Raw genomic sequence first — 14,090 nt, 5'->3', positions numbered from 1 at the left:
ATAGGAATTCTAACACACAATTCACATTGGTCCTGTAATTCTTGAGTTTCAAACAAACAAATAAACAAGTAAGAAGTACCTATATGGTATGCCAAAAATATATTCAATTAACTATTCCTAAATTAGATTTTGGACTATTAGTTTCCTGATTTCACTCGTGTCCCGAGGGAAATACTTGAACTTTTTGTTTTGTAAATCCTTTAGGTACTTTTAGTCTTTCACATATCGCAGAAAATATCAATTTGTTTGAGCTTGAAGAAGTAACAAATATTTACTCTTAGGTTGTATTTAAATTAAACGAATTAAAGTTCTTTTTATAACTTTAGTCACAATATGTATTTTGATCACTACTACAAACAATTGAACGATCGATCGTTACAAATGGACCTATAAGACCTTTCTGTAGTGCAATTAACAAAAATGTGCAGAACAGCGATACAAGTCAAAAAGGCTATTTTGATTGAACTTCAATAGGTTCAAAAGAAACTCATATCCTGAGCATTCAGAGAGTTAAGTAACTTTTTCGTGGCGAAACACATGACACGATGACGTGGCAAAATGTTCACCTGAGTTCTTTGGGAACTACTTTCTGCAAATAGATAAAAACTTTCCTGTAGCCTTTCTCGATAAATTAACTATATCATCCTCCGAGCCTTTTCCCAAACTATGTCGGGGTCGGCTTCCAGTCTAACCGGATTCAGCTGAGTACCAGCGCTTTACAAGAAGCGACTGCCTATCTGACCTCCTCAACCCTGTTACCCGGGCAACCCGATACCTCTTGGTTAGACTGGTGTCAGACTTACTGGCTTCTGACTACCCGTAACGACTGCCAAGGATGTTCAATGACAGCCGGGACCTACAGTTTAACGTACCATCCGAAACACAGTCATTGGTGTCTAAGATATACTTAGAAAGTACATACAAACTTAGAAAAGTTGCATTGGTACTTGCCTGACCTGGAATCGAACCCGCGCCCTCATACTCGAGAGGTTGGTTCTTTGCCCACTAGGCCACCACGACTATATAACTAAACTAAATTAACTATATAACTCTGAAAAAATTTTCACCCATAGCCTACCTCGATAAATAATTTTATTAAAATAACTGATTTTAATAAAAGTAGGTCCTGAGAGCAATGCGTTCAAACAAACTTGTATCAACGTCTTCAGCTATCTAGAGGTAATATTAATATAGATTTGTAAATTAAAACTTTATTTTTGAATTTCCCAAATCTGGTAGGTCTGTTATGACTTAAACGTTTTGGAAATGTTGCTATATCATACGTACCTACTTACAACTATGTACAATTTTTATTGAGAACTTGCCGAGGAGAGAGCTAGTTGACTGCGTTTTCTCGTCCAATCAGTTTTTTTAAATGGCTGTCAAACTTTAGCCCTTCTTTTATACAGCTCGGTGGGTCTATACTTATAGGGAGGGATCTTAGCTGTCAAGAGGGAAAATGAGGGCAATGTCAAGTGAGGCACACAGTTGAAATGATGACATATGCCGGTGAGGTTACAAGTAACGACTTTTGAATACGTCTGCTGTGTGAGTTGTACACTTATGAGAATTTGGGTCAGCTTTAAAATCAATATTATGATGTAATGTGTAATAACAAAAATATTATTTGAAAGTTGGTTAGTCCTAGTGTAGGACGTCCTCAGGCACGGTGGAGTGATGACTTGCGCAAGACGGCTGGCAGGAGCTGGATGCGAACAGCCGAAAATCGATCTCAGTGGCGTGCACTTGGAGAGGCCTATGTCCAGCACTGGACTGCTATAGGCTGATGATGATGATGATGATGAAAGTTGGTTGAAAATTTTTAATAAAGAAAATAATCGAACTATTCTAATATTATAAAGCTGAAAAGTTTGTTTTCTTGAACGCGTTAATCGCAGGGAACGATTACTGGTACGATTTGAAAAAATATCAATCCATTGGGACGCGAGTGAAACCGGTAGCGGAATTGATAAAGTTTTTTCCATTTTTAGGGTTCCGTACCCAAAGCGCAAAACGGGACCCTATTGTTTTCGCTCCTCTGTCCGTCTGCCCGTCCGTCCGTCTGTCACCAGGCTGTACCTATCTCATGAACCGTGATAGTAAGAGAGTTGAAATGTTCACAGATGATGTATTTCTGTTGCCGCTATAACAATAAATACTGAAAACTAGACTAAAATAAATATTTTTGGGGCCGTCATACAACAAACGTGTTTTTTTCTCATTTTCTAAATAATGGTGCGGAACCCTTCGTGCGTGATTGTGACTCGCGATTAGTCGGTTTTTTGTCTATCTATTACTATCATGTGAAACTCAAAATATTATCAACAAATTATTCTACGCTTGCAGGCTTTTACCTTTTCCCTATGGCAAAACTTTTTAATCTTACTTATATTATAAATGTGAAAGTTTGTGAGAATGTATGGATGTATGTTTGTTATTAAATCACGCAAAAACGGCTGGACCGATTTCATTGAAATTTGGTATGTAGATAGGTGATACCCTGGATTAACACATAGGCTACTTTTTATCAACACACCACGCGGGCGAAGCCGCTGGCGGAAGCTAGTTGACATATAATTGTTTTACTATTACACGATATAACAGTAATTTAGTATTTGTTACTACAAAGCTTTTACACTCGGAAGTAATTGTTTGAGCCCTGTAATTACACGTAATAGTTATTTCCGATCAGAAACTATTAAAGGTAGTCAGTTTCAATCAATTTGTTCACAGCATAAAGTTCTACTTTCTACATGAGATAGTAGGTTCCACCAGCGGCTTCACCTGTGTTTCGCGGGAACTACTTACTTTGAATCCTGGGACACCACCGCAATGAAATGAAAAGTCCGGGGCTGCGGGATTGTTCGAAAGAGTTACCGCGGCCCTGGTACATAAAAGGCTTACGAAGGAACATGATGGTGTTTAGTCAGTAAGAGTCTGACACTTCTTGACGGTGCTAACCAATAGCGAGAGGAGTCATTTGATGATTACCAATCAAAACAAAAATCGGAAGAAAAGTAGTCTAAACTCTCTTCTTTTACCAAAACTTCCATAAACACGTCGTACCACAAAAACTTTTAAACGTATGTTGAACACTTGTCTAAAAAAATGTCAGATTATGACGTTGAAATAAGGTCTGTTTTGCAGAGTCTTTTTTTTTAGACAAGTGTTCAATAGATGTTTAAGTTATTGTAGGGACATTAGAATTTCGTTAGAAAATCGAACACACATAGATCTACATTCATATAATATTAGTCAATAAACCAAACGAAAATACACATTTAAAAAATGTTTTCAAAACACTTAATAAATAATAATCATTTATAAGCCTTCATAACATACCTACACTTTTAACTTTTTCATAAACATTCAGTGAGCAAACATTACCTTGGTACGCAAGCTTTCGTTCCTAATATTAGTCAGTCTGATACCACTGGCTGAATGAATCGGTCGTCGGGTCGCGTTCCAGAAAAACTCGCGGGAAATTCGAATTTACCGTTCTTGTTTTGAAAAGTGACGTTGGAAATATTGATTGAAATAATATTTTGGATTGATAATAGTGTGTGTGTGTTTTGTGAACTTATTTGTTTGTGAGTTTGAAGAATTTTTGAGTTTTTTTGGTAAGTTTTATTTTTATTTTAATCAACTAGTATTATTTTTTCTTTCTAAAATAAAAGTGAAAAAGTAAAACTGACGGATGATACTAATTTTTGCAACAAATATAATTTTATTTAATTAACTTATAATAAGTATAAGTAAATTTAATTAAATTTAATTCCGATGATTATATCTGAAATTTTAATTACCTACGAAGAAAACTTGGTACAGTACCAACATATTTCAAATTCTGATATTTTGAGTCTTAAATATTATTTCCCAAAATCATAACAAAACAATCACATTACCTAAAATAATTCTCGACTTTCAAGTAAGTACTTAATAATACAAAATTGATACCAATTTACATAATTTAGTAAATTCTGAGACAATTTTATTAGACCTTTGAAAAGCAATTATTTACTCTAACGTTACATTTTTATTTAAAACAAGATGAAAGTTTTCACAGAAACCGTGGGCCATATCGAAAACTTTTCGGTAACACGATAAGTTAATTTTAATAACATTTGCATCTCAAAGTATGCTTACGAAAACTAATGATCGGTTTTTTGGAAATTATTCTGAATTTTCTACGAATTTAAAAATCTGCGTTGTTTTTATTCTATCTTTGTGAATTATTAATTTAAATACTTTGTCATGGTACCGGTGGCGTAGTGGTTAAAACACCTGCCTCGTGTACGAGTGTGTGTGTTCGACTCGAAGGCAGTCAATTACTTGTGTGACTTTTCCAAAATGAAACCCTGCCAATTGTGCTCCTTTTTCCATCTAGAATTAATTTTGAAAATGTTCTTCATGCTATCCAAAAAATGCTGATTGAAAAAAATATTACACTTTTGGGAAGCTACACTTAACTGTCCCTGAGTAACATATCGGGTGTGTCGTTCGCAATCACTTTAATTAAAATGTGTTAATGTACTGGTTAAAATATGTCGATTAACATAATAAAAAAAGGAAAATACGTAAAAATAAAAAAATGAATTTTTCAAACAAAGTAAATAGAATAAAAATTTGCGAAAATTAGAACACCATGTAAAAGTAATTTATTAGAAACAACTCACATTCTCCCTTGAAAACTGACAGCTGTCAACTGATCAAAACATTCGATACTCCTAACTTTATCTCTGCTTTACACATGATGTTGTAAATTATAAAAACGAAAAATGCCTCCTGTGGTTAAACCACTGAATGGATTGGGTTATTTTTTTACAATTCGCCGATTTATATGCGATAGGATTTAATGTGATTGTGAACGACACACCCTGTATACTTGATACTTTATGCGGATACGAGTAGATATTTTATCCGGGTACGAGAAGAAGCTCCCCCGGGACGCGGGTGTAACCCATACAGCTACTATGCAATATGACGAGTTCATAAGTCAATATATAGTCAGGAAAAAAAAAAACAAAATTGTAATATTCAGTGACCAGTACCTTTTGAAGTGTCACTCATGGGTATACGGATAGGCCCTACTTAGCTCAACTTGAACCTCTTGAAACTCTTTCAGTTGAAGTGGAACCCAATCTTACATAGGATAAAAATGACAGGTGATAATAATACGATCTTCTCAGGGATATATTCCATACATAGTTGAGTCTAATCGCCTTCTTGGCACTCGTAATAATGAGATTCCACCAAAATGTGTACGCTTCGGCGTGTGTCCACCGCTAGCATGTCTCTACGCACAAGGGTGGCAATTTCGCGAACATTTTAAAAATGTTCGCACGCAATTTGTCACTGTTTGCTGTAGTAAGTAGACCAGTGTTTTGGAGGGCACGTTAAACTGTAGGTCCCGGCTGTCATTACAGACCTTTGGCAGTCGTCACGGATAGCCAGTAAGTCTGGCAACCAGACTTACCAAGGCGTATTGGGTTGCCCAGGTAATTGGGTGGAGGAGGTCAGATAGGCCATCACCCTTTGTAAAATACTGGTACTCAGCTGCATCTGGTTCGGAGTGAGTAGACCAGAAGAATCATTTGTGTGCGTCACAGTGCCGTACATTGGTGAAATCTCGCTTTAAAACTAAAGAGGGAGGGGGATAAAAAACGTCTGCGATATTTTTGGCACCCACGAAGAAAATTCCATTCTTTAATCGTATTATTTAATAATATCTTATGCCTCAGGCGAACACGAGACTACTTGGAAATCTAATTTCGTTTTAATATTAAATCTAAAAAAAAAAAATGTAAACGTAAACAAAGAAAAAAATACGATTTCAATTAAAATTATTGTTAAATAAAACGCTTTCAAAAGAAATTGCTTTATAAGTACATACCTATAGAGCAGTTAAATTATTTTAATCTTGGTATTATTATAGTTTAATCATATAAACTATAATAATACGTACGTACGAGTTACGTACTAAAATGTTTACGCTTGATTGTCCAAAGAGAAAATCATGTTTGTATATGGGTTTGTACTTGCTAATCCTCATGTGTCTATGGTCGACGAGAATCTGCTCGCTTCTCACCATTTAAAAATAAAAAATGGCTTTATAGATAATGAAGATAAAACGTTGAAGAAATACATACATACATATGTTATAGATGCTCAATGTGGTTGAACTCACTAAAATTAATACAATTTTAACAAAGTAATTCTGGACAATATTTAACGAAGCTTACTATCCGACGACTCCGACATAAAGTAAAAATGAGAATGAAATTTTTCTGTTGAACAAAACTGTCTTGGTTATACGAAAGCAAAAAAATCCTTGGTAGGAATATGTTGCATTGCCGCAAAAATCTTCTTTTTCTTAATAAAATGTCTCAAAAATCGATAACGTCACATTCATCTGTCGTTCCAAATGTTTTATTAAAAACAATGGCGAATTGTTACGACAGTGCGACGTATTTGTAGAACATTACATATAGAGCTTTATTATTGTAAAAAAAAAAAAAACTAAATTTATTTATTTAGTATCTTGCACATTGTTCGTTTAATATACCTTTTTAAAACATATTTTATTTATTTATTTTGTTGAATGAAGCAACCTTCTCGGCACACATATTGTTCAGCTAGAAATGACCTATTAATTACATTCGTAATAGCTTTGTTACATAAGACCCTAGATGTTCAATAGGTACACGATAGAATACCGAGAACCTTTATCGATAAACTAAACCGCAGCAATTGCTTGTTTGTTTCACTTAATCATCAAAGTCAAAGTCAAATCATTAAGGCCGTTACAAGCACTTCTGAACGTCAAAAATATAACTAAGTTTGATTCTCATATTAAACATCACATCTCATATTTCTCAGATTCATCATAGTTAACATTTTCTGTAATAACTTAATCATAGAATTCAAATTTAGCTGCGTTAGTATATTTGTTTACTAGGTACCTACCTACAAAGTTTTGATAACTAAGTAGATAAACACCGAACATTTTGCTTGGACCGTCTGAATTCATGTTTGAATCTTTCAGAATATAAAGTCGGTTGGAGAATGTAAGCCTTTGACAATCACTTCACTATAGCAATTAAGCTAGGCAGATTGACAAACATTCTACCTTCAAAGTTTAGGATTCAGAAATAGACATACCTTCAAACTATTTGTTTGTATCATGGAGTAAGCAAAGATAAACGGAGATACCATAATTGATGTAGGTAGGTCAGGCGTCCTCTTCTAGGTCAAATATGTACTGTGGGCATGAGCAAAACCATCAGTTACGAGTGAACTAACGAGGCGTTCTGGTTCTTCGAGACATCTATCAGAATTTTTTGGTAGGTAATACAAATATTATTGGGTTCAAAGCAGGTGTATAAGGGCGGAGACAGTAACGTTCCTCGTCTCCCGCACACTCGCATTTTGGCGCGCTACTTTCTTTGGAGATTTTCCGTTATGGCATATCCACTATAGTTCGGCCATTCAGAGAATGCGTTCCTGACACGTCGCGATTGAACTGACGACGTAACTTTGCAATGGCGTTGCAGTTACGATAAAAATATTTTTGCTGGTTGTTTACCGTTTTAACAATTGAGGAGCATTAAAACAACATTATTATATCAATAATCAATGAATGTAGTTACGTCGTCAGTTCAATCGCGACGTGTCAGGAACGCATTCTCTGAATGGCCGAACTATAGTCATTTAATTCTCCGTGGTATGTACTAACATTCTACATTCAACGTTTACTATTCAGCAATTTACATACCTTCAGTCCGTTTGTAGGCATTGTTTTGCTTCGATAGAATGGAAAGAGAGAAGAGAGAGAGAGTATCATGTGTAGTGTGACTCTTTGAATCGCGATATCTCAGCAATGGTAACATTTAGAAGAAAACTGTTGATGCCATTTTTGTAGAAAATTTTAAGATCTACAACTTTGGTCTGATGTTCTTTTTTGATAAAACTTACCGTTTTCGAAATAACATCAAAAAACCTAAAATTTTGACATTTAACCTCGAATAACTTTTGACACACACATGGGATCGATGGGGACTTTTAATATTTTATTTATAATAATAAACCCAAGCTCTCCACCAAAATTCAGCTTTCCGGGAATTATTGTTATTTCAAATGTCTATTTTGACCGGGGTATTATGTAAAGAGATAAGCCCACTGCGCAGGAATTATTATAGTGCACAAGCATTTGCGCAGACACAGGTGCACTCACTATTCCTTCACTCTCTGCGCCCGATGGGACGGCAATCCGACACGACCTGAGATAGATCAGGCGCAGGACCGACATTTACGTGCTGTCCAATGCATCAATGCATGGGATTTTACAATGAGAACTAGAATAAAATAAGTATGTTATGTAGCTCGCACACAAAAAAAAATGGATAAAAAAACCCTTCGTTCGCGATTACGACTCGCACTTGACCGATTTTTAAACCCGTGTCATTGTATTTGTTGTAAACAATACTCTAGAACAGGATGCACTAGGGATGATCGCTCCATTAAATATAGCTTTACTAAACAATTATAGAGAAATATTGATATCCTGTTTTCTTCTACAGTCGCGAACTTCCGACAGTTTCTTAGTTAAGAGAAAACGCTTGAATAAACTACATATCTTTTAAAACGCTGAGATAAACTATAAACTTGGTGATAAAGAAAATATATAGGATTAATGTTGTGAGAAGAATTTGGAAGTGAATAAAAGTTAGAAAATCTATGCTTAAAATTCATATTTTGTACCTAAAGAGGACACAAATATTTGTTTGCTCAGAAATCACAGAACAGATTTAAAAAAAAAATTGAAATATATGTACCTATGTACATTTATTTTGTCCGAGCTCGAAAAGTAGTTTCCACGGGAAACAGTTGGTACACATTTTATATTCGCGTTTTGTTTAAGCTTCTTAGTATTCCACAAAGTTCAGGAACCGCGTCCCGGATAACTTCTCACGCTTTCGAAAATCTTTTTCAAAGTCGACCTGGTAGTTTCTGCGAAGTTTCTCCACTTTTCAAAAAGCGATGTTTCTACAAAGTATTTAAGTCAAGGTTTTTGGAGGTATAGACTTATCAAAGGTTCTCATCAATAGTTAGGTGTAAAGTTTCAAAGAGTGGGTCTGATGGAAAAGAACCGGTAAGAAACTCCATAGACACTCTTTTCAAAATAAAGTTAAGTTAAAGCCGCGGGTCGATCGATCATAAAGTTAAGCAACGTATGGTTTTTTTTTTTTAACTTTTATTTTTACGGGTATTCAATCAGAAGCCAGAAAGTCTGAAAACCAGTCTTATCTAGGGGTATTGGGTTGAGGAGGTCATATGGGCAGTCACTCACAATCCGTAAAAGGCTAGGCAGGTGATGATGATAATAGATTTAACTCTAAATCATACAATGAAAGTTGAGGTAGGCAGTTAAATTTATTTGATCATTAACCATTTTATTTTCGCATTGACTGACCTAATTTTAACTAATGATCAAAACATGAAATTAATACTCACTTGAACCAAATGTATAACAATGATCATAACAGATCGAAAGGGTATTGTTTGTTTACATAATCTGTGACATTAACATGACGTAATGAATGTATCATCTACCATGATTTTCTAATTATGTTGGGGTAGGGTTCCAGTCCACGGACTAGCAAGCGCAGCGTAGGACGTTCACCAACAAGGTGGACAGACGACCTTATAAAGGTCGCCGGAAGACGCTGGATGCAGGTCGCCTCCAACAGGTATCTGTGGAGATCTAAGGGGGAGGCCTATCCCCACCGAGGGGGTCCCCACGTTGTCGTCGTGGTGGGGCTTGCGTGCCTCAATGATCCTGAAGCTCTGCCGGTAGAGATACTCATGCCGGAAAGGTTCAGGGGAGAGGCCAGACAAAGAGGGACCCAGGGAGGGGCCGCTCCTGACCAGTCCACGCTAGTGGACATGGCAAGGATGCGGCCATACCCGCGGAGGTGCAGGCGCACCAAAGCGGTGGTCGTTTGCTCTTCGTACAACGAAGAGCAAACCTTTCGGCGGGTTTGCTGAGCCGGGTTGGCCGGACAGCAGACGGAGGCATGCATAATGCCGCCGCCGAGGGCTTGGCTTAATCGCCCGGCCCAGAGGAAGGACACCTCTTGATAAAAAACCACCCAATCCCAAGTTTCGGGAGCGCGGCGAGGGGATGAATGGCCGTGGGGGACACGGTCGTTAGCGCTCCCCCCTGTTGGGGCCAGCCGCCCCCAACAGTATGTAGGCTTGCCCCGGTATGAGGCCACTGCCGGGGTCGACGTTTAGTGCTCTCATAATCGTGGGAACTGTATGGATACCCTAACAAAAAAGTAATAAAAACAAAGATGATGAAAGGGAGTGGGACGAGGACTCGGACTCCGAGTCCGTGTCCAGCGAGGGGGATGCGGGGGGTTTTAAGCTCCCCCGCAACAAGAAGGACCACCGGGCCGACGCCTTCCTCAAGAGGAGGAGGGAAGACCCCGGGTCCTCCTCTGGTGGTCGCGGGGCCTCGGCCAAAAAGGTCGCCAGGAGGCCCGTCAGCGAAGGGTCCGCTAGGGCTTCTGGGGGTGGCGGAGGAGCGGCTCATCGGAGCTCCTCCTCCGAGGAGGAGTCGGCCATCGGCTCCGACCGGGAGCGCAGGGCGGACTTCGAGAAGACGGTGGAGTCCGCCATCAGGCAGGTGGCCTTAAAGAGAAAAAAGGCCAGCAAAGACGGCGCCATTGAGGCCGCCACCGCCTCCATCACCGCCGCAGCGGTGAGCAACTTTGGCCGGGCTCCCGTGAGCGAGCTGGCCAAACTGCAGCAGGAGGTGGGTCGTCTGACGGCCGCCCTGGAGTCTCTTGTGGAGGAGAACAGGAGTCTCCGGGCGGAGCTCGCTAAGATGCGCGAGCAGGGGGCGGAGCGCGGTGGGGCCAGGCAACAGGCGCAGACTGCGCCGGCTGAGAGCCAGATCCTGGCCCTAGTCCGTCAGGAGATGGCGGCCTTCCAGGCTCGCTTCTCAGTCCTGGAGGGCAGGGTCCTGCGCCCCCCCCTCGCGGCGTCGAAGCCCCCAGCGGCCCAAAGGGCCTCCTATGCGGCCGCGGTTGCAGCGGCAACCCCACCCAGAAGGGGACCGCCGAGCAAGCCCCCTGTCGCGGCGCCGAACGGACCGACCAGGAGGGCGCCCGCTCAGCCAAAGCCCAAGACCGCAAGGGCGGTCCAGGCGCAGAGGCCCCCGGTGCCACCGTCAGCACCGGCTCCGTCGTCGGCACCAGTGGCGAAACGCCCTCCAAAGCCGACACCGTCTGCGGCCCCTACCTCTTCTGCCACTGAGTCTGAGTGGCAGGTGGTGGGGGAAAAGAAAAAGAGGCGGAGGGCGGCCAAAGCGGCCAAAAAGAAGGCCCAGAAACAGCGGCGCAGGGAGCGAGCCGCCGCGGCGAAACTCCGCGCCCCCAAAACCGCGGCTGTAGTAGTCACACTACAGCCGGACGCGGTCAAAAGGGGCGTGTCGTACCGCGACGTGCTCGCCCAAGCAAAGGAGGCGGTGAACCTGCAGGAGCTGGGTATCGCCTCCGGCCTCCGGCTCAGGGTGACCGCAACAGGCGCCCGTATGCTGGAGGTCCCAGGAGCGGCCAGTGGGCCCGCCGCAGACGCTCTAGCCGAGAGGCTTAGGGCGTCCATAAGTGCGGACGATGCCCGAGTCTCCAGGCCCCACAAGTGTGCGGATCTGCGCATCATGGGCCTGGACGACTCAGTTACTGCGGAGGAGGTGGTGGCCGCCGTCGCTAGGACGGGTGGGTGCTCTGCCGACGAAGTGAAGGCGGGCACCATACGTCCCGACTTCAGGGGCACGTGCACCATCACGGTGAGCTGCCCCGTGACGGCGGCCAAGCGCATCGTAGACGGCCGAAGATTGCTGGTTGGCTGGGTGTCGGCGCAGGTCAAGCTGCTTGACCCCCGACCGCTGAGGTGCTTCCGATGCCACGTCGGGCATCATGTGGGTGTTCGTTGCACCTCGGAGGTCGACCGCAGCGCCCTCTGCTTCCGCTGCGGTCAGCCCGGACACAAGGCCGTGGCTTGTAGCGCCGCGCCGCACTGCACTGCGTGCGCGGCGGCTGGCAAGCCGGCCGAACACCGGGCGGGGAGCAAGTCCTGTGCCCCACCCGCCAAGACCAAGAGTAAGGGCAAGGGCCGGCCGTCCGTCGCCGCCACCACCACCACCTCCGCAGTGGCCACAACCGCAGCTCCTGCGGCCGCCGCCGCCCCCAACGCTGCCGCCGCTGTCAACGCCGTCGCCACTGCTGCTGTCGCGGCGCCCGTGTCTGCGTCTCAAGAGGAGGAAGACGTGATGGAGTGCTAGTCTGGCTCCATTGCGCTTCCTCCAGGCGAACATCAACCACTGCGCCCGTGCCCAGGATCTGCTGCTCCAAAGCATGGCGCAGTGGTCGATCAACATCGCCGTGGTCGCTGAGCCGTACTTTGTCCTTCCCAGGGATGACTGGGTTAAGGACCTTAGCGGCTCAGTGACCATCATATCGTCGGCCGCCGCTGGTACTCCTTCCCTCGAAGGGGTGAAGAGTGGAAGGGGTTGCGTCGCAGCACGGTTCGGGGAGATAGTCGTCGTGGGGGTGTACTTCTCCCCGAGCCGAACTCTCGCCGAGTTCCACAACTCCCTCCTGGAGTTGTCCGTCGTCGTCGGAAGTTATTCCCTCCCCGTGATAGTGTTAGGGGACTTCAACGCCAAGAACTTGGCCTGGGGTTCCCGACGCACAGATGCACGGGGTAGGATGGTGGAGGACTGGGCGCTGGAAGCAGGCCTGGTCGTCCTCAATCGGGGTTCTGTCCCCACGTGTGTACGGATGCGGGGCGAGTCAGTGGTGGATATCTCGTTCGCCAGCCCCGCTCTGCTACCGCGTGTCTTTGACTGGCGCGTGGAGGAGGGGGTGGAGACCTACTCCGATCACCGGTACATCCGGTTTGACGTCTCCGCCCAGAACCCTAGCGCGCCGGTCCTGCAGACCCCGAGTGGTCCACGTTGGGCGCTGAGGCACCTTGACCGGGAGCTTCTCCTGGAAGCCTCAGTCGTGCAGGCCTGGGTGTCATCACCGGACAGGCCCGCCGACATCAACGACGAGGCGGAGTGGTTCCGGGAGACCATGTCCGAGATTTGTGACGTGGCCATGCCCCGAGTCCCGCCAGGACGCGCCCGACGCCAGGTGTACTGGTGGTCTCGCGAGATCGCCGCCCTTCGAGAGGCGTGCGTCGCTGCGAGGCACCTGTACACCAGACACCGCAGGCTGCGCATCCGCCCTCCGGATGCAGAAGCCAGGGAAGCAGAGCTGTACGAGGGTTACAGAGCTGCGAAGACCGCCCTCCAATTGGCCATCGTCCAGGCCAAGGAGGTGGCCAATGCGGAGCTGCTGGGGTCTCTGGACAGGGACCCGTGGGGGCGCCCGTACAAAATGGTGCGGGGCAAGCTCCGCCCATGGGCCCCCCCGCTGACCCAGAGTCTTCGGCCTCAGCTGGTGGAGGAGGTGGTGAGCGCTCTGTTCCCTTCGCGCGGGGAACACTCTCCCCCGCCCATGTCTCTGCAACCCGCGGTGTCAAGTACGGACCACACTTCCGACGACGACGATGTCCCCGAGGTGACTGGGGTGGACCTGAGAGTGGCGGTGGCTAGGCTGAAAGCCAAAAACACCGCCCCAGGGCCTGACGGCCTGCCTGGCAAGGCCTGGGTCCTGGCCCTTGAGGCTCTCGGGCCTCGACTTAGGGGGCTTCTCAGCGCATGTTTGGAGAGGGGCCAGTTCCCACTTCGTTGGAAGACAGGGAAACTGGTCCTCATACGGAAGCCGGGGCGCCCTGCGGACTCTCCGTCCGCATACCGGCCTATCGTGTTGCTCGACGAGGTGGGCAAGCTCTTTGAGCGAGTTGTCGCACACCGCCTCGTCGCGCACCTTGGGGGGATAGGGCCGGACCTTGCGGACCACCAGTTCGGTTTCCGCAAGGGGCGCTCAACGGTGGACGCCATCATGCGCGTGAGAGCTCTCACGACGGGGGATGCTGTGTCCCGGGGGGGGGTCGTCTTGGCGGTGTCTCTTGAC

The 14,090-nt window shown here is 44.6% G+C and overlaps 1 protein-coding gene across 1 annotated transcript in view; it reads left to right on the top strand.

Annotated features, from left to right (window-relative positions):
* Positions 1 to 3,402: 3,402 nt before the first annotated feature.
* LOC124641586 (orexin/Hypocretin receptor type 1-like) overlaps positions 3,403 to 14,090 on the top strand; it is a 146,734-nt gene continuing 136,046 nt past the window's right edge. Inside the window, exon 1 of the mRNA XM_047179724.1 lies at positions 3,403 to 3,620. The gene's annotated coding sequence lies outside the window, so the exon portion shown is untranslated. The remainder of the gene's footprint in view (positions 3,621 to 14,090) is intronic.

The sequence above is a fragment of the Helicoverpa zea genome, chromosome 22 (assembly GCF_022581195.2).
Source record: "Helicoverpa zea isolate HzStark_Cry1AcR chromosome 22, ilHelZeax1.1, whole genome shotgun sequence".
Classification (NCBI taxonomy): domain Eukaryota; kingdom Metazoa; phylum Arthropoda; class Insecta; order Lepidoptera; family Noctuidae; genus Helicoverpa; species Helicoverpa zea.
Note: the sequence above shows the minus strand (reverse complement) of the source record. Positions and strands in the feature narration are given on the sequence as shown.